The sequence below is a fragment of the Centruroides sculpturatus genome, unplaced genomic scaffold, assembly GCF_000671375.1.
Source record: "Centruroides sculpturatus isolate CEXI.00-Female unplaced genomic scaffold, Cexi_2.0 scaffold351, whole genome shotgun sequence".
NCBI lineage: Eukaryota > Metazoa > Arthropoda > Arachnida > Scorpiones > Buthidae > Centruroides > Centruroides sculpturatus.
In genome coordinates this window covers 81,174-104,089 of record NW_019384531.1, presented here as the reverse complement: position 1 = coordinate 104,089, position 22,916 = coordinate 81,174, and the positions used below count along the sequence as shown (strand labels likewise).

General features: G+C 29.1%; 1 protein-coding gene across 1 annotated transcript in view; it reads left to right on the top strand.

The window, feature by feature from the left end:
* LOC111623036 (vasculin-like) overlaps positions 1-22,916 on the top strand; it is a 94,273-nt gene that overhangs the window by 8,796 nt on the left and 62,561 nt on the right. The window contains exons 2-3 of the mRNA XM_023365516.1: positions 11,416-11,507; positions 16,897-17,145. The gene's annotated coding sequence lies outside the window, so the exon portion shown is untranslated. The remainder of the gene's footprint in view (positions 1-11,415; positions 11,508-16,896; positions 17,146-22,916) is intronic.

Sequence of the window (22,916 nt, the reverse complement as noted above, 5' to 3'; positions counted from 1 at the left end):
CATTTAGAGAGATATTTACTGTAGTAGCATAATTGAACCAAACTCTATAATATTAATATCCAGGATATGCAGAAACAATCCTTTTGGAAAAAAATTTAGTTCAAAACTCACCACCAGTGATCAATGTGGCATTGTAAGATAAGTAAAACCATGATGTGTTGTGTGCTTTGAAAAATTTGCTGTATGGGTTGATACAGTAAGGCCCTTTACTTGTGCTGGCTTTGTCTTGAGAAAACTATCAAGAAGACTGGAAATTTCATTTTCTCGAGACCAGAAACTTAATCCAGCACAAGGGCCTTACTGTATCAACCCATACAGCAATTTTTTTTCAAAGTACACAACACAGTATGGTTTTACTTATCTTACAATTCCACATTGATTGCTGGTGGTGAATTGTGAAATAAATTATTTATTTGTTTATTTTTATGTATTGGTTCTTCATGTCCTGAATAGTATCATTACAGAGTTGGTCCAATTATGCTAGTAAGTAGATCTCTCTGTAAACATGTCTGAATAAGGATATTTTAATTATGATCAACTTATATGTAAAGTTTGAGATCAAATTATAATTTGTTATAATTAGGCCTGCTGTTAAGTTAATTACTTTAACCTTATTGATGCAATGTAAAGAAATGTAATAAAAATAAAATAAATTGAAAACAAAAACATTAGTGATAAACTAAGTAATGAGATAACATAATACTGATTCTTGTGTAATCTTGGCAAGTCAGATAAAAATCAACTAAAGCAGTGATTGCCAACTGGTCAATTATTTGAGATTACATGAAGTATTACAAAAGAAATGCAAATGCTTGGTTGCTTTTATTTACTCATTGGGGTTTTTTATTAGAAACTAAAATCAAACATAAAATGTCAATAAATCAACAAATAATGTTGTGAGTGCAATTGTCATCCTTCATGGAAAAGAGCCAAGAATCCATAAACTTATTTCAAACAAGCAGCAACAAACTTCACACTAATTTATTATAATTAAACAAATGAATTTCATATTAATAAAGTAAAATGAAACTTTTATGATCATTATTCTATATATGTTTGTATTGTTTAAAAAATTATAAATTTAGTGGTCCAGGAGGTCAGACATGTTGGTGACCAGTACATCATTCCATTGTAATAGAAGAGGATTGTCTAGCTAGGGAATTTTAAAATTGAACTTTAAGAAGGCAAGAAAACAGTTACTTGGATGCATAGAATAGGAGATCATTTTCAGTTTTATAGAACTACAGTTTGAATGCTTTTGGTCAAATTATATGTAGAATAATGGTTACTATTTATGACCTAAGCAGTTAAGGCATCACCTTTACTTTGTAACCTGGAATTGAATCTAGGAGAGTAACCCAACGAAATTTTTGATATGGTGGTCTGTTCCAGATACAGTATATTGGGCATTATCCCTTACCACCAATTGGCCAAACCTATAATGGGCATGGGAAGAAAAACCATGTTTGTGTCCACGAAGTAGAAAGAGTTATAAAAAATAGTACTTAATATTACAATAACAACTATATTTTCCTTTTTCTAAAAATAAGAAAATACCCATTTTCATCCAAATAATTCACTGACAATAAGTTGCAATCTAATCCTGGTGCATATAATATATTCTTAATTTTTATGTACAAGTCGACCCCCTATAACACTTTTGATTATTCCGTTTTATATGAATTTCATGTTGTACGAGTCACTTAGCTTTTACAAATACGTGTGCCCCGGGTTGTGAACGGCTCATGTATTTATAAAATCTAAGTGACTCGTACAACATGGAATTCATATAAAATGGAATAATCAACAGTGTTATAGGGGAGTTGACTGTACAGTAGAGCGTCGTTTATCCGAATCAATTGGGGACTGGGGTTGTTCAGATAACCAATTATGTACGGAAAAATATATTAATTTATCCCGTGTTGAAATTTTTCTCTGTTGCGTGTCGCTTTGCATTGAATTTTCGTTGATGTTAAGTCTAATGAAGACTATTGTAACCGTTAAAAATTTTTTTTTTTATTTTGTACAAACAAAATAAATATATTGAAAAATATAAAAACAATAAAAAATTATACTTCAGAAGTTAATTTAGTATCAAAAACGTAAAATATTTGAGTAGCTGAAGACATAGCCAAAGATTACAGCGCCACAGCACTGGCAAAAATTTAAATTTGTCGACTGGAATTCCTTTGGATAACCGACGTTTTGAATAACCGATTTTCGGATAAACAACGCTCTACTGTATTTGAGTTTTATTTTTTTTTTGGCATTCATTTCTAGCATTAAATAAACCATGTTAAAATAGCATTTAAAGAATGGGACTATTTGTATTTTAATAATTTTTGTAATAATTTATGCTTTCTAAAAATTTAAAGAAAAAAGCATAAATCAAAATATAAAAAGCTTGGATTATTTTCCTCGAAACAAGAGATAGATTTCTATTAAGCAAATAAGCTTAAACATTGCATAAAAATTTTTGTTAAAAATTTTATGAATTCATCTTTGTTAAATCATTGCCTGAAAAGCATTGTCATCTGTTTGAAGTTGTGAAAATAAAAGAAGGAAGTTACTGTTTTGAAAGAAATTAGAAAAATATTTGAATGAACAATTAGAAAAACAAACTGAATTTTATATAATATTTATACATTAATATTATTACTACATAAAATAAAACTGCTATAGTTAATTTGATAAATGAAAAATATCAGGATAAGTGAATTGAAGCCCTGCTGAGGGCCTTTCTACATTCCTGCAGCATTTGCAATTTGCTGGTGTGTCCTAATTGCAGTGCAGAAGAAACACCCCATCACTTTTGGCTCCAATGCCCAAGCTACAAAGGACCCAGATGTACCCTCGGCAAGAACTTATCTATCAATCCCAACCTCACCCATACTTTAACCCTGATATACTGGCTGATGGCTGATATACTGGCGAAACAACGTGTTGCAGCTCTAGAAGAGTATATACAACAAACGGGCCACTTTAACTAACCACTAGGTGGCAGCACGTTGAAGAGAAAATAGCCTAGGTAGCTGAAATCTCCAGATGTATCCAACAGAAAGAAAGAAAGAGTGAATTGAAATACTACAGCTGACTCTAGAATATTATTAAAAGTAATAAAAGGGTGTGGAGAATATTTAATTAAACATGTAGTTATCAAAATTTCTAAAATTAAACATAGATTTATTTCATTCACCATTATAGACTATGAATAATATTCATTGTTGAAAGAAGTGTTATAAGTGACAGTTATGTATGTCAATTAAGTCAATTGTAAAAAAAAAATAATCAGGCATTAGGTATTACTTTTGGGCATTAGAATACTATAGGGACCTTGAATAAGTTCTCGCTGTTTTTTAACAGATGGCATTACCAGAACGTGTGTTTATTTTTAGATGGTGACGCATGTATAAGGAAGTACAATAAGCGACCTTGAAATTCAGTATATGTCATTTCACCGAAGTGTAAACAACTTATTTTTTCATTGTGTTAAACATGTCGAGTTTCATGCCAAAAAAAAAGTATTTATGGGGAATTTTATTGCACTATTTTATTTTTAAAAAATTGCAGCTGAAGCACACAGAATTCTTGTTGAGACTTACGGCAACCATGCTCTGTTGGAAACAACGTGCAGAGATTGGTTTAGATGCTTCAAAAATAATGATTTTGATGTTGAAGATAAAGAATGATCTGGCGCACCAAAAAAGTTTGAAGACAAGGAATTAGAGGTGTTACTTCATGAAGACTCATATCAGATACTAGCTGAACTTGCAGAATCATTAGGAGTTGATCACACAACAATTTCGAAACGTTTAAAAGGATTAGGAATGATTCAAAAGCAAGGACATTGGGTGCTGTACGAGTTGAAGCCGAGAGACGTCGAACAGCGTCTTTTCACATGTAAACAGCTGCTTCAACGGCAGAAAAGGAAAGGTTTACTGCATCGTATTGTGACAGGCGACGAAAAATGGATACACTATGATAACCCTAAGTGTAGAAAATCATGGGGTAAGCCCAGCCATGCATCAACATCGTCAGCAAGGCCGAATATCCATGGTTCGAAGCTTCTTCTCTGCATTTGGTGGGATCAGCTAGGTGTAGTTTATTACGAGCTGCTCAAACCAAATGAAACCATCATGGGAGATCGCTATCGACTACAATTGATGCGCTTGAGCCAAGTATTGAAGGAAAAACGGCCACTATACGAGCAGAGGCACGACAAAGTGATTTTGCAACACGACAATGCTCGGCCACATGTTGCACAACCGGTGAAAACGTACTTGGAAACACTTAAATGGGCAGTCCTGCCCCACCCACTGTATTCACCAGACATCACCCCTTCCGATTATCACTTGTTCTGATCGATGGCACATGGCCTGGCTGAGCAGCACTTCCATTCTTATGAAGATGCCAAAAAAATGGGTTGATTCTTGGATAGCCTCAAAAGACATGTTGTTTTTCCGACATAGAATTCAAATGCTGCCAGAATGATGAGAGAAAGTAGTGGCTAGCAATGGACAATACTTTCAGTGACGTGTTTATTACAACTTTTTTAAATAAAGTGTTAATCTTCACAAAAAAACAGTGAGAACTTATTCAAGGTCCTTATAATATAGAATTAAATAAAATTTGCTTCATTTAATTACATTTGGTAACTTATGTTGATGATATTCTGATTTTTCTTGATTACATTATAAGATTCTAGTTTTATCTTTTTAATATTTTTAAATAGATAAAATGCTATATGATTTTTGATTTAACAAAGATTAAAGAATACAGTGGTGTCTTGTACTTTGAATTTAATTTATTCCAGAAGACCATTTAAAGTCCGAATTGTTCAAAGCCTGAATTAAATTTTTTCATTAGTATCATTTCCATTAGTTTTCACTTTCCATAATGGAAAGTGAATTAATCCATTCCCAGACCTACCCATTTTGATAAACTTAAAACAGAAAATATATGTAAGTTAAGGTAAAAATTATACAATTAAATGCTCTAATAATAAATTAAAACAAAAAAAAAATAAATAAAATACATAAATAATGAAATTTTTATTTTATTATATAGTAACTGGTCACACACCATTGACTTCAGTATCTTAAACATGGCTATCAGATCTGCCACAAGTGTACTGCTTTCACATTTTGCAATAAGTTCCTTTTTATTTTAGTCATTGATATTACAATCTTTCCTCTTACAAGTTAGACTTTGTTGCTTTCACACACTTCTCAGATGCCATTGTTACTTAATAAGTAAAGGTTATATTGGGTTGAAAGAAGAGTTTTTACATATTTTTTGACAACTCTTGTTACATAACATAATGTCTGATTTAATTATAAGTTATGAAATTTAACACATTATTGCTAATAAGAGATTGTACTCTTTGTTTAAAAGTTTAAAATAAACTTTTTACTTCACATTTTGTTTGAATAAAGTCAATTTATTCAAGAAGAAAATGTTAAATATCGATTAATAACACACAATATATATAACCAAACACACCAAAAATAAAGCATAAACAAAAAAAGCACTGAAAACATATGAGTATAACACAAGAGTGAGAGATGAGAACAATAGATTGTGCTTATGCTTCAAGCACATTTTTCTATTGTGTGTGCAGTTCAAACTCCAAGAAAAAAGTTTGTGGAATTTACAAGTGAGATACCACTTTGATTTATACCGTATAAATAAAGATCTGCACTAAGCAATTTAAAATAAATCCAAATTTAAGAAACTAGAACAGTTAGGAATGTTCATTTCTCCAAAGATTTAAATGCTGTATTTTACATTGTAAAACTTTTTTTCAACATATGAATAGCAAACAATGACTGTAAATATAAAGTTGATTATTAAATCAACAGGTTGTCCAAATAGGAATTTTATTTACATAAATTTTGAACAATTGATTTTTTTAGGCTCTTACATTTAACCATGGATAATGATTGCAATGTTTATCTTATGTTTTTATCTGTTGGCAAATTTACATTAATCTTTCATTATTTTGAGCTTTCCTTTGTAGGTTTCTAGTTAATGATGATAATCCACTTAAAGAAAAAAGTTTATGCTTTATTAATGCTACTTACTGAGACTTAGGGACAATGTGTAGAAAGTTGGTTGCATTTTTATGGAGATTGCCATTAGGTTTATTATATTAATCTTGTTTATATTGATATTGATTCAGCAGAAGTGCTTACTTTTTTTATTGTTACTGTAATTGATTAATACAAGAATTTTAAATCATTGTAATGTTCTGGAATTATTTTTTTAAGAAAATATTCTCATTAACATGAAATGATACCTACAATAATTATTGTATTCTATACCTGCAATAATTATTAGATTCTTAGAATACTATAATAAAATTGCTAGACAGGCATTATTTAAATGCAATAAGAATTTTGCAGTAATATATTTTTACTGATTTTATAATTTATTTTGTATAATTCATGCTGTTAATATTATCCATTATCATTTTCTCTATTATAGTCATTTATGTTGAAAATTGTAACATTTTCATTAAAATGAAGTTAAAATAAAGAAAAGTAACATGAAAGCTGTATGTGTCTAGCTTTTGTAAAAGAAGCATTTAGTGTGATGATTGTCAGATATTAAAATTTTATTTAATTCTGTTGGGTTACATAAAATATTTATCATCTAACTTCTCTATTATATTCTAAAAAAAACTTTCAAAATATTATAAAAATTTTTATAAAAATGAAAAGATAAATTAACTAATTCATAAAGACTATTAAATGAATAGTTTGATACATCAAAATTTTCCTAAATATTTTTTGTTGTTTGTCATTTAAAATAGGATAGTAAATATTAAATCATTAATTTCTAGTTTGATGCAAAAATTACAGGAGGCATCTATAATTAATTTTCAGCTATAGTGATAAGATTTTTATTTATAAATTAAATCTAACTTTATTTAACTTATTTAGACCATTTCTTTAAAATATTTTTTAGCTATAGACATTTTGTAATTGTTATATAACATTAGTACTCCTACTATCACAATTTTATTCAGAAAGTTTGTCATTTTAAATTTTAATTATGAAATTGTTTTTATAGTTATTTTAAATTAATTTAGTAATACTGTAATTAATTAAAGTAGGAAAATTCAAACTAATTATATTATATATATTATAGATGTTATAACCATTTCTAGATCTAAAGTGCTTTGATTTTTTCTTCTATTTTTAATAGTCATAATTTTGACTTTTGTTCTTCCAATTCAAGTTTGAGCATTTTAAATTAAGCTATTTCACAATATCTTTAAATAGTTTCAAAACTTATTTCCAAAAAATAATTTTAAAATCAAATTTGATAATTTTTTAAATTTATTAATTAGTCTATATATATATGAATGTGTCTGGGATCAAAATGTATCATATGCAAAATCATGTTTGTAATTTAAAAAAAAAAAATAGAATGAAAAAAATTGTAGCTCTGTTCCATTTGATATTTCTTAATTAGATTTGTTACAGGTGTGTTCAGGATATTTACAAATCATGAAAATTTTGAAATCACACATACCTAAAAGTGTGTCAAAACTGAGGATCTAGGTTATATATGGTTTGACAATGCTAATTTAAGTAAAATATGAAAAATATTTTACATATGCTAATTTAAGTTATAAACATGTTCTAATGTTTGTTCCTCTTTATGATAATGCAGTAAAATAATGAATTAACTGCATAATGTTAGTCTGACAATAATATCATTTTCAGATCATAATGTAATTAATATGCATGTTCAGATCTGTCCTGTATTGTAGTTGGTTGTGTGTTTTCTGTCTTCATAATATTCATCTGCAATTTATTTTTTGGTAGTATTTCCTTTGTAAACATTGACATAGTATTTCAATGATCTTCATCCTACTTGCTCCAAAGAGCTTTCCAATAACTTTATCACATCAGATGACACCTTAGCATTAACAGGAATCTCAACAGTATATTTCTTGTTCAGTTTGATTCAGGAATGTTGATATTGTGTTCACTTGTGTTGCAGAATGTGTTGTTCTTCCACAGATACTGTACACAATGTAGAAAGACAAGTGTGACTCATGCCCATGCTGTTTATACTATATCTGAAGAGGAAATGAGTGACAACATAACAGAAAATTGTATCATGTTATGTAATGTTGTCTGAAAAACAACAGCTTTTTCAACATACATAGTACCAAACCCAATTTTTACCAGTAACTCTCCAAAAAGTTGAAATGTATAGAGCACTTAAAGATGGAGTGGGTATTAATTTCAAGGAAACTGACATGCTGTCTACAGCATGGAATTCCATTTTTGAACTCTTGTAAACAGTTCTAGTGAGATACTCCTCACTAGACTGTGCTGATACAAATTTACATTAATTAATAATAATTTAAATTAACTGTTATTTATGTCAAATAATTATTTTGAAATATTAATTTGTCATTATAAATTATTCTTTAATCATTTTGAATAATATACATATATATTTTGTTTGGGATACATTTTAAAACATGAATTTAAATTATAAAACACTGTGTGTTACATTTTAAGAAATCAGTTTGAACATGTAAAATGTGTTTGATTTTTTACATTAGCTGTTTTTGTTCTGTTCTGTCATATTTATCTGATGATGACTATTTTAAATAGACAAAATCATTAGTAAATAATGTCTTTATTTATTAATTACATAGTGCTGGTGTTGATTTGGTTGTCTGCCAATTTTTACCATTTATTTATCATGGCAGAGAATCAAAACAGATTAAATCGTTTGAGTCATTTGGTACAGATTGATTCAAAGTATCTAACCATATGTTTAACTCAATTTGTCATAAAATGCCTATGGTATGGTTTGATCCCAGACTCTTCATATATATATAAAAAATAATATAAAATAAAAATATTCTCTGATTTTCAAGTGATGACATTGGAGAATATTTATAAATTACAATCTTGGTTTTCTGTTTCAAGTTTTTCTGAATATACTATTTACATAAATTGTTAATCCAACCCAAACTGAATGAGTATACAATACCTTATCATTCCTACATTAACCTTAATCTTCAGTTAATAATTATTAGCTTCAAAACATTTTCAGCTTTTCCAAGTCCATTAGGCACTAATCTTAATCTTTAATTGATAATTATCAACTAAATATTAAGGTTAGTACTTAGTATTACATAGATTGATCTACATATTTTTAGAGTATGATAATGATATGATTATATATATAATCATTTCATTTTGTATGATCTTTATCTTTTTTTTTCTTATATTATTTCGTTATATGTACATGAATCTGTTTTTACTCATGATTTTCAAATAGTATTATTTTGATTTTAATAGTCAAATTGATCTATTAATAAATTATTATTTAAAATAATTGAGTGTCATTTAATAGTAGCAACTTTTATTAAACATATAACTTTTAATACAAATGGAAAGCCCTTGAATCATTACAAAACAATCTTTAAATGTCAAAATATTTCATGTTAGCCATAATGTAGAATTTAAAATTTTGCAATTAAAATTGGAAGTTAGCTTTATTTTAGCTAATTATTTTTAATACCAAAATTTGGTCAAAATAATAATCACAAACTCACAGAAAATGCAAGAATAAAACAGACAAAAATGAATACAGTAGGTTAAACTCCACTAGTAACACAGCTGAATGCAAAACACAATTCATTCTATCAGCACACATGTCTCAGTACTGACATATTCATTTGGAGTTATATGTTGGACTCACATACATAACTAGAACAACTTTAATAATAGAACAACATTAATGTTCACAACTCATGTTCTAGTTGTGAACATTAACAAACATAAACTCTGCTCAAAGTCCTGTGTAGAAAGGATGACTCTTCCTCATAAAGAGAGAGGACAAGACCGTACAGATATTTTAAATTTTTATTACAAATAAATAGACACTGTAAGAGTTTCTACAGAAAACAAGAAACATGACAATAACAAAAATATTTAACTTTTGTATACAAAAACAGTACACTGTTAAAATTGCATAGCACTGACATACACAAGGCAGTCTTGGACTCAGAGAGAGCGCATGGTAGGCATCCTAACAAACTCAGCTATAATCATATTGACAGAACTGTGTCACACTGCTCATGGATGCCATTTTGGAGGGACAGAAGTATTTATATTATGTTATTTGAGATCATAAATACAAAAAACAACAAAACATTTTAAAAGACATGGCACTTACATACAATGATACATGTAGGAAATGACACATCATGCATGAGACTATATAAAACATTACTTTGGGTTGCAAGCTTTTTCCACAGATTACTTACATCAACATAGCCAAATAGCAAACATAGACTAATATATTGCAATCATACTACAAATACATGCTTCAGATATCATAGAAAATAACAAATAAAATATACTGTGATCAAATCTACAACTGCACACAACACAATCACATACATACATCAGACATAACTATTCCAAATATTCACAAAATAAATACACTGAAAACATTAGTAAATACTTAGAACTTGCTCACAAAATAGTCAGAAAATTCTTACAGATACTATTGTTTTGTGATGTTTGTCTATTTAAGTTTTTCAGAATCTATGCATTGACGTTTGTTTAGCATAGCATTGAGTATCAGAATTAAAAGTATATATAATACTAAAGTGTAAAAATAATACTAAATGCTAAAATAAGATGTAGTACTATTTTATAGGCTCATAATTGAAAATTAAAATTGTTAAATAATCCTCACTTCCATGGGTTGTGTCAGATTGACTTATAAACACATGCAATCCATGAGTTATCCTTAAGAAATTTCAATAAGTTAAAATGCACTTATAAAACTTAGCTTAATCTTTTGACTGTAGTCATTTTTTGAGTTTTTTTTTTATGCTCTAAACTTTGACTGATAATGCATAATCATTAGCCAGTCTTATCCAGAGAGCATGGTCTTAAACTACTATTAGCAATACTTGAAGTTTTGAGTCCTATAGCCTCAGGATGTTCATATCATACATTTGAACATCATATCACATGTAAGTGCATAAAAGACTAGCATCTAATTGTTTATGTATGGTATGATGCTAAATATTCCTTGTGTCTCTGGTTGCATTTTTAAACTTTATTATTATTTAAAAGTAAGACTTTCTCTCTGATTCTTTAAAAATTAAATATTTATTTTATTCATTACTTGCTCTTAGTTACTCTTACTATGTTGTTATAATTAAGAGGAAGATAATTTGTCTCAGATATTTAATTTTCTTATTTGTGAACCATTGTACTGAAATAATCGTCCTGTAAACTTAAACAATAAATAGCAATCTTGTTAAATTTTTAAATAAAATTAAATGAAAATAATATATTTTATTTTGAGAAAGATTAGACTTTTTCTCTTTTTTTAATTAATATAATTTTATATTTTCAGATACAGGAAGTAATTTTTCTCCTTTTGGAATTTGCTATTAGTTAAATGTTATTGAATATACACTTTTTAAGCAGTACAGTTCCATTTTAAAGGTAAAAAAAATATTATTTTTTGTAAATTGTTTAACTATATAATTTTTTTAAAATTAAGCCAAAATCAATGGCATAATTTGATATTTTTCATAAAATTATAAAGATATAGTATTTAAACAAAAATTTTTAATTGTTTAAATAGGTTTTTTATTAATTTTAATGTGGTAGTAGTAGTAAATTCCAGAAAATAAAATTGAAAATGGTATTTTTTTTTTGTTGATTTATCAATATAATTACATAATTACAGTCATATAATCAAGGTTTTTAATTCATGATCCAAATAAATATATATTAATTTTATTTTTGACTACTAATGCACTTAATAACTTTTTTAAGTCAAGAAACAAAGTTCATTTAAGATCTGTTTTTCTTTTATTGAAAATATTTTTTATTATAAAATTCAATTAAAATATTTATTTTATGATATTTGTCTTAATTGATATAAAATGATTTAAACCACAACTCCAGTGTTTTAATCATTTTATATTAATTAAAAATTGGAAAAATTCATATAGGTGTACCTTTTAAGATGCTTTGCTAAAAGTGCTTTTTTTCAATTATATTTGTATTTATTACTTTTGGCACTTGATTTGCTCTTAAGGTGTTTTGGGATGTTTTTTTATGTATTATCATTTCTTTGCATATATTTTTAGACGAGATGCTATTGTGCACTTAATAAATGATAGTGTAAATGTTTTTAGGCTTTTATATGCACTGTTAAGTGAATAAAGACTCTAAAAAATGGCTGGATTAATAATTTATAAAAAAGGCAAAATAGTTTAATTTTCATAGTCCTTGAATAATTGCTAAAACTCTTAAAATAAATTATTTAGTTATACAACTTTCATATGGAATTATTTATAATAAAGGCCGTTATAAATACAGTATACATTTTTTATTTATATTGCTAATAATTTTACTAAACTAAAATAAAAGTTGTTTTGAAAATTAATTTGAAGACAAAGTCTGTCCAAACTGGGAACCATTTATTTACTTCTAGTGTTCCAGAATACAAACATTTGATGACCTGACATTTTATTTTAAACATTTTTCTCTGCAATGATTCATTTTGAGATATTTCACTTTTTCAGGTTAAATGCCTTGATCTTTATATGGGGTGTTTACAGATACAGTATGATTGAGCACATTTCATTAATGAATTATAAACAAACGACTTAGGAAGATGTACTAGATATCAAATCATACAGCAGTTCAGTTTTTTATCAAGAAAATAGTTGTCTTCAGAAGAATTCATTATAGGTTCCGTTTCTGATGCGAACAACAGCCAACCAATATTTGATTTCTTGCTATGTGTTCACAATTTCTGGAGTAACTGTTTGGATGATTTCCATAATTAGTCACTTAAGTTCACCAATGTTGCTCACTTTAGATGCACACCCACGATCTTTCACATACCCCCAGAAAAAAATCCAGAGGTGTAAAGTCTGGAAATTATGATGGCCAAGGCAGTGAGTGGTCTGCCATGGTCAAACCAGTGACCAGGTGTGGTGGAGCACCATCTTGTTGAAAGTAAACATTTTGTTTCTGGTGTTCCAGCTGTGGTATGGCATAAGACTGCAGCATACTGAGATTTATGTATTGCTAGTCATGGTAGGCTTACTGAAGAATGGATTGATGACTTCATCCTAGGGCTATCACATTCATGTTGATGGACTTCATGAGTGTTTTTGGACCCCCAAATGTGGTAGTTGTGATGGTTAATGTGATTATAAACATGAAAGGTTGCTTCATCTGTAAAAATGACTTTTTCTAAGATGTTATCAAAGAACATTACAATGAAATCAGAATTGCATGTTTTATCATCCACTTGCAGGTCATGAAACAACTAAGTTTTGTATGCATGCAATTTTAATTTTTTGCCATACTTTCACAAGTGTTGAATGCAGGATTCCCAATTCCAAACTGGCTCAATGAACTCAATTTCCGTGGACTTTGTGCAAACATTTCTTTTACTGATTCAACAATCTTCTCTCCAACTGGTGATCTAGTGGCTGGAGCTTTTCCTCTTCCACACTACTGGTGTCCTTGAATTGTTGATACCAATATTTGATGGAGTCCTTAACAAGGATCATGTTTGTACTCTGAGCAGAAATGTCTTTGCCCACTTATAAGCAATATTTTGCTTGTGATATTACCACACAAATTGCTTTCTCCTGCATGGCTGCCATTTTTGGATCTCACTGTGGCCATCTAGTGGTGATACCAACCATGTTTAAACTATACATAAAAAAAAACTTTTGAGCTACTGTATTTGATATATAGTAAAACTTAAAACTTTCTAAGTTGTTTGATTTATTTGTAAGTACTTTCCTGACTGTTATATATAACAGGGGGAAAGTATGTATGGCAATCTGTCAAAAAGTGACACCACTGAATTTTAACATTTTTGGACTTGGGACCTTGAAAAGTCGAGAAATGCATTTGGGGTAATTTCTATATGTACGAATGCTAGTGTGTGTGGGTGGCATGATTTTGTTCACCCTTTTTGAAGCTTAACAACTCCTATATCTTTCGTTGAAAATTTCTGAAATTTTGCAGGGCGATTTGTGTACCTAAATACGGTGATTGATGCTATTAAATTTTGGTGATTAAAGGTCAAGGGAATGGGGGCAATAAAGAGGGTTGTGTATGTTCAGTAGGGTCAGACTTAATGATTTTATTCATTATTAGCATTTACAATTTTTTATGAAACTCATCTCTACCCTCAAAATTAAGCTTTTTGCCATCTTATAATAGTTAAAAATATAATGGGTGGCAAGAGTAACAATTCCATGTGACTATTCGTTAATTAACGAAGCGTCAACCCACTATCAAATACTGATTTTAAGTGATTTTATCCTCTCAGACATCGGTAGTCACTTGCAATTTGAAAGTGACGATTACAAAAGTTTAACAATCGGTAAAATGAGCATATTTTAAAATAGAGTTTCCTAAACATTCTACTTTTCTATCGAGGATTAGGCCTACATATGAGTAATCTTAAAACAGAACACGTTTTACTATACCATGTGATAAAAAAGGTATCGGAATGGTTCAATAAAAAAACAAGATTTGAATTTATTCATATCTTGGCCAGCCAGAGAAAATTTCGGATGCACAACACCACGACAATCGAAGAAAAAAGTCAACGTTTTCGGAATGACTTGCCTCACGCCCGAATGATTTCCAGAATTGCTCGACAAGAACCAAAATTTATTGCAGCATGACTAATTGTTTAATGTCCATCATCGTGCACCAAGTGAGGTATTGTTCATCAGTCGAAATGGATGATCTACAAAAGCACGGTACGTCTTTCACGCGTTCTCTCTGCCTTCTTCCAACAACTCGTACCACTCAAAACCTCATGATTCTAATAGAAAATCGTTAACAAAGGCTTTTCGAAAGGCCACTGACTGTAAACATAAAAATTGACGTTGATTTATGATTCAAACTCGGCACCTCTNAAAAAAAAAATTTTTTCGAAAATGGCCTTAAGGACCACTTTTTTCGTAACGCTATGTAAACGTGACGAGTTAACTCGTCAATGGGAATTAAGGGGTTAAAAATAAAATATTATAGCAGTGCCACTAAATTGCTGGATTTTTTGTTAATGAAATGCACTCAATCATTTGTAAACTATTGTATAATGCTGCATCTATGATAACAAGATTTTCATATTGTATTCCTATTTCTTCATTTTTACAAAGCTTCATTATATTACTGATTGCTTAACAAATTGTTGTATTATGTAGAAATCATAATGTTAACATTATCTAACCAGATCTGTTGGATTTAGTAGCATTATCTAAATGCAATTTAGATAATGCTACTAAATCCAATAGATCTGGCTGTTCAGATTATTTTCTGTTATTAAATCAATTAAAACTGTAAATACAAATTATTCAACAAGAGATTTGGGTTTTATCAAGAGCTAGGTAAAACAATTTCCACAATACTTTACTCTCAAGTACAGCTCTCCCTTGATAGTCCGATGTTTTTTAATCCGACATACTCAGTAGTCCGACGCACCTCCCGTCAAGGTACCCATCCCTGTTACGTGTCTGCTTGCACAGAAGCATGTTGCGATGTGAATCTCCCCATCCAATNACACTTATTTATATTATGATCCTTATTACTAAGGACAGACTTGATAATTTAAAAAAAATTCTTTCCCCTGTCAAATATTTTGATTAAAAAATCTTCCAGTAATTCTTTCTGGAAAGACATGACGAAAACACTAAGAAAAAAACTTGGCAAATATAATCAGGTGTGTTTAGTAGTATAAGTAACCAATATTGCTGAGAAGAAGATAGATAGATAGATAGATAAAACACTATGACTTTTTTGGCTGCAGATATTCCATTTTTAAATGGAAAAACATGTTTTTGGAAAAATATAATCTTAACAAGAACTTCTGAGTCAACATTACAGAAAATCTATTTGAAAAAAAATATATATATTTTTTTTCAAATAGATTTTCTGTAATGTTGACTCAGAAGTTCTTGTTAAGATTATATTTTTCCAAAAACATGTTTTTCCATTTAAAAATGGAATATCTGCAGCCAAAAAAGTCATAGTGTTTTATCTATCTATCTATCTATCTTCTTCTCAGCAATATTGGTTACTTATACTACTAAACACACCTGATTATATTTGCCAAGTTTTTTTCTTAGTGTTTTCGTCATGTCTTTCCAGAAAGAATTACTGGAAGATTTTTTAATCAAAATATTTGACAGGGGAAAGAATTTTTTTTAAATTATCAAGTCTGTCCTTAGTAATAAGGATCATAATATAAATAAGTGTTAAACTATCATCAAATAAAAATTAAAAATATGCTCAGTCCTCTTTATACAGTTTTTAGCTATAACAATCTTCTGCTTTTATAGGTCAGTTTTGATTTTCTGCTTGTGTTTCAGCTTAAAATCATTGGTATATATTTTTTTCTAACTCTTTAATATATTTTTATTGTACTCTGTCCATTAATTATTGCATTTTTTAAATAAAAATAGTTTTTGTTATTATTTTAACTAAAAATTTCTAATTTCACATTTTTCTATTAAATTGAAACATATCTGGTGGAATTTGTATGGTTTTGTACACAAATAAATGATTCATTATACAGCATTTCACATACTGGCCAACATTTTCAGAATATATCCTGTCAGTATATTGAGGACTGAGTTTATTTCTTTCTTTATTCTATCATTGTAAATGTTTCAGTTATCAAAGTTGTAATGAATTTTGCACAATAATTTTGTTGTTTTAATTATTTGTAGCTAGTATTGAAAAATATTACATATTAATTTTTACTTTTATGCTAATATACTATAAATGATATATCACTACAAAATCAATTTTTAAATAGATAATAATTTATTTGTTTTTACAGATTCTATGCATTTATATGTGGTTTTGAAAATTCAAGCATGATGAAATAACAGTAATTAATTACGCATTCCAAAACAGTGACAGTGTTTATTCATTCACAAATGAATTAAGGATCATCATCAATGTAGTTGTTTTTGTGTACATATTTTTTATTGAATAATATTGAAAATTCCTTGCTACTTCTGTCATTCCTTTTAAACTGATAAAGCTTCACTATTTAGAAGAAAGGTTCCCACTGGGTTGCCAGCAGGTAAGAAATGAGTTTAAATTTTATGTAAAATTCTTTTATGCTTTGTAATTTAATTTATGTAAAATCATAAAGATTGAGTATTGGTTTGAATATAAAGTTTTTGCATTTTTGGAGATTGCAAGATAATTTTTTAAAAATATATTTATTTAACAATGTCTATTTCCATTGTTTTTCAATTATCTTCTTCCAATCTTTCACAATTTTATTGATTCAATCTGCAAAAAGTTTTTTGTTTTGACTCAAAATTATTGTGATATTCAATGGCTTGAAAGTGCAAATGTCAAAAGAGCTATTGATAACAATGAAAAGATAAAAATTTTTTGGATGTAATGAATGGCAAAATTATGCTAAAATAAGTTTTAGTATTGAAACTAGGGTTTCTCTAATCAGATCCCAGCAGTCCATGCTGTTTTTTAAACTGGGAGATTCTTCTCATCCCAGGAAATCCTGCAAATTTCTTAAAAGTTTACTTTTTTCTTATTTTGTGTTAATGTTGAGGAAATTTTGTGAATAGAAAATATAATTAACTCATAAACTGTCAGAATACATTTGTATTTATTAATTTATTCTTCCTTACTAGTTTTTTAAATTTTTGCTTGTTATGGCATGTTACAGATTGTCAATAATCAATATGTAGCCTATTTGTGGCAGGACTCTGAAAATTCTTTACTTGTCAGAATCTGTAATATCTTGAATAATTGTGCCAATGCTGTCTTAATTTTTAACCATGCCTGGTAGTTTCAATAATTGCATTATACCAGGTTGTGCATATTGGGCAAGGATACAAACAAGTATGCAAGTATGGAGTTTTTCTTCATAAACCTGATTATTGTCAAATGAACTACTGAATTATTGGACTCTAAGCTTGATGCCACTATTAAAGCAGCCAAGGTAGACAAATCAACAATACTAGATGGCAAAAGAAGTACTGTAACACATCTCGAAAACAAACTATAAATCTTTGAGGTTACAGCTGAAAAAACACAACACCTGTCTTCTCTTAAATGCATTAAAGACAATTCCACCACATCATTGTTAAGTTTTAGAGCATCAATTAATTAGTACGAAATGACATGGTTCACACGGATAAGATAAATTGTCACCTGTATACCCAAAAATGTCTGAAAGCTATGCACACCATTTTGTGTAAACATTTGAAAGGAATAGCCATAGATATGAAGAAATACGCACAATTTATTGCATAAAATATGTACTTACGTCAATACAGTTTGATAACAATGACACGTATCGTGAGCAATGGTGAACTTTTCAAACATACTCGACATTAACTTGTTATCACTGTGTGATAGTCTGCCTTTTTGTTGTTTTTTTATGTGATGTTATCAAACTGTATTGACGTAAGTACATATTTTATGCAATAAATTGTGTATCTCTTCATACCTACGGCTATTCCTTTCAAATGTTTAAACAAAATGGCGTGCATCACTTTCGGACATTTTTGGGTATACAGGCGACAATTTATCTTATCCATGTGAACCACAGGTCATTTTGTACTAATTAACTGATGCTCTAAAACTTTCTAATTGGAAAGTTTGCTGTATCTGTTTTCATTTTCGATTTGCACTGCCTATCTTCCAAATTTCTACACTGCTGTCGTTTGCATTAGATCGGGCATAGTCACTTTACTATACTGTTATCTCACTTGCATACCTGTAGCTCTCTCCATTTGCAAGAATTTTCTGGTTAAAGGGACTTTCCTATGCACCCTGTATATATGTATATATATATATATAAAGCAATATTTTCCATATATATATTTCTTTCTTGTTAATATATTTCAATGTTAATATTTTTTAATTTTAATAATATTAATTTTATAATAGATTTTAAAACAACATAAAAATGTGGTCCCATTTTCAAATAAACAAACAACAATAATGAAAAAGCCAGTCCAAAACTCTAAAAAAGTTGCTGTGTTTTTGCAAAACACTAATACATTTCTTAAATAATTTTTCAATAAAAGAATTGTCTGACAGTCATTGTCTTAAAAAATTTTCATTTTTAGATTTTAAAAAATATTTTCATTTGCACCTTGTGCTGAAAATAGATGATTCATCAACTTCAATTTTACTTCCATAAATGAACACAATACATCAAATTTATGAATGTATGTATGAATAGTTTTAGCAAAATGGATCAAATGTTTAATTTTTTGGAATACAATGGAAGCTGATCAGATGTATAGTTTATACTAAATAATTTGAATTAAAGAATTTTATTGATAATTAAGTAATACAGATAAAATGTGATTACTTTAGTTCACTTTAGTGTGTAAATAACTAAATTGTACTTTATACACTTTAGTTATAATAGCTTCTTTTTTATGCTTAATTCACACTAAGAGTGAATCACTGGTGAAAGCAAAAAAACAATGAACAACACATTATACAAGAGGTCATTTTTGATGAATTTTACCATTTCACAAATCACTCTATGTTTGGAAAAAACATTGAGTGATCTTTGAAATTATTTAGTGGTGAAATTACCTGCCAACATTATCAGTGTTTGTTGTCAGATGTTTCTAATGGTTTTTAAGATGGTTACAAAGTATCATCAAAGAAGACAAAATGAAGAAATTAAACATATAATTGTAGTTTTTGATGTAATGCTGAAAGTTTCACAGTTTTAGAATAAAAACTTACATTTTTTTACCTGACATAACTCTTTTGCTTTTTTAATGTGCCATCTAGAGAGGCATGTATAACCTCACTTAAACTGGCATTCCCTGGGCTAAACTGGCATGCCAGTTTTTACCATAAGGAAATATCAGATTTTATGGTCTCCCTGGATAGACTGGGATGCTGGTCATTCTGCGAAAATATGGTATATCCAAAGCACTTTATTCACTATGCTTATGTATGCTGAAGAAAGAAAAATAAGCAAAACATGAGAGAAACAGTAGCAACTCAATTTTCAGAAAGGAAAAAGGCTCTAAAAATAGAACTTAAATTTAAGTACAGTAATACCTCGACTTACGCTATCCTGACTTACGTGAACCTGGAGTTACGCGATTTTCAAATCTCGTCGATTCGTCTTTTGTTTGAGCGCCACACAACTCTCGATTACTTGCTCCACCCATACTATTGTTCGACTTACATGTTCGGACATGTCGCGTGGAATCGACACATAGCTACAATTTATTTTGTGTTATTTATTTCTGTGTTTGTTATATCTATGGAGACTTGAGAGACTCTATGTGGTGATTTCTTGTAACCGTGAACGAATCAAAAGACGAGATAAGATTAACAAGANAAAATAATTTTTAACGATACAATAGTCTTCGTTAGGCTTAACATCGACGAAAATTCAACGCGAAGCGGCACGCAACGGAGAAAAATTTCAACATGGGATAAATTAATATATTTTTTCGTACATGATTCGTTATCCGAACCACCCCAGTCCCCAATTGATTTGGATAAACGACGCTCTACTGTATATGATTAGAATATTTTATTCTTGCAAATATCAGTTGATATTCATTGTATCAAATATTTCATAGATTGTAAAGAGTAAGAGAGAGAAGAAAGTTGCTCCTCCTTTTGTCAGATTATGTTAGGTACTCACAACAGGATCACACTGTATTTAAACCTCTAATATTTTTGTGTATATATAGTAGCTTGTCTTTCATAATATTTATAGTTTTAAGGGATGATAGTTCAAACTATATTAAATATGTCATTAGAATAAAGCATTCTAGGATTTAAGGATATATAATTTAGACTTGATGTCTCATCATAACTAAGTATATAAGTTAATTGACTAATAAACTATCAGTAATATGGTATTTTGGGAAAATATTTAGTTTTTACAGTAAAAAGTAATTAAATTTACTTCGGAAGACATCATTTTCTATATAATACCAAAAAATATGCAATTAGAATATTTTAAATAATCCTATCAATAATTGCATTTTTATTGAATTATTACATCAAAAACTAACAAATCAACTTTTTCCATGAGTCTAACAATTTGGCAAGATACTGTAATCTCTCCCAACCCCATTCTATTTATATTATGTAATATACATTGTTCTTAATAAATATGGTAAAACTTATCACATACAAACCTCTAATTCGAAGAAAATGAAGAACTTGGTAGGTCAATGTAATAGCATAAATTTATACTAAAGATGTTTTCAATATATAATTAATTAAGTTTATATGAACTTCCGATGCAAACTGGAAGTCATGTTATTTCAATTCAAAATTTTCCCAAGAGGAGTTAGATGACTGGTACAATTTCCTTGCTAATGGAAAAGTATGATGTACAGGGGTGAGACACTACTAATTTGAAGTGAAGAGCATATATTTTAAATTAAATAAATTAAAAATATGATTAATAATTGCTTGTTCTGTTTATATTATTGATCTAATTATTCTACATTTATTCATGGATTTTACTAGTGTAAAGCTATTTATTTTTAATTATTGTTTTAGTTGGACATAAGACTTATTTGTGATACACTAATGATCTTATTTGTTTTCTTGGATTTCATAATTGTTTTAAATCTACAAGAGTGCATGGCAAAGTTTTTCCCAAGAGGTGTTTGTGCTATTAAACAATAAGACCCAATCCAATTTCAGTTTCATATACACAACTCAACAAACCTGATTCTTGATTAAAGCCAGATGATCTGCCAAATTATCAGACTGTGATTAGTCTAAGTTAATAATTAAGTACAAAGTAATTTGTTTAGAGGTAGGTATTAATTTATTATAATTATTAAAGTTATCACAAGATGACAGCTTAACTGCCCACCTTTAGACAAATTACTTTGTATGTAATCAGGGCCGTGCGGTAGATTTTCTAAGTATGATGCAAGTCTTTGAAATTCTGCCCCTTAAATGTTTTTTATGCCGCTCCCTCGCGGTGCCGCCTGATGCGGCCGCATCTCTGCATCATAGCATGGCATGGCCCTGTATGTAATTAACTTAGCCTAATCACAGCTTAATAATTTGAAAGATTGTCTAACTTTAATCAAAAGTCAGATTTGTTGAGGAGTTGTTTATATACATGCACACAAAGCTGGAGTAAAACAATAGTTGGCTGAGTGCCATGGAGGAGGACTAAGTTCTTAAAGTCATCCCCAGTCAATGCCATGAGTGACCTGTATTGTTATGTCTAAATTAATAGTTCTGGGAAAAAAATTTGGATGGAGATCTTGGTAGCCTAAATGGCAATGCACCTTCATTGTAAACACAAGTAGCGAGTTCAATCCCTATTCTGGATCAATTCTTTTCTTTCAGAAATTCCAAGTTAAAATTAATTTATTATAATTATTAAAATTATCATGAGATGGCAGCTTAACCACCTATTTCTAGACAAATTACCTCATTTTTAATTATTGACTTAGCTTAATCTTAGTTTGATAATTTGGCAGATTATCTGATTTTGGTTTCATTTTACTTATGATTAGAATATTTGCAAAGTGACTGCTGGATTAAATTGCCAATATTTTAGTAATATTCCAAACAATTTAATCTGGTAGTCATTTGGCATATTACTAAAATATTGAGCTTCAGAATGCTTATACAGTAGAGCGTCGTTTATCCGAAAGCTGGTTATCCGAAACGTCTGTTATCCGAAAGCATTCCAGTCGGCAAATTTAAATTTTCACTAGTGCTGTGGCGCTGCAATCTTCGGCTATTTCTTGGGTTACTCAAATATTTTACGTTTTTGATACTAAATTAACATCTGAAGTATAATTTTTTATTGTTTTTATATTTTTCAATATATTTATTTTGTTTGTA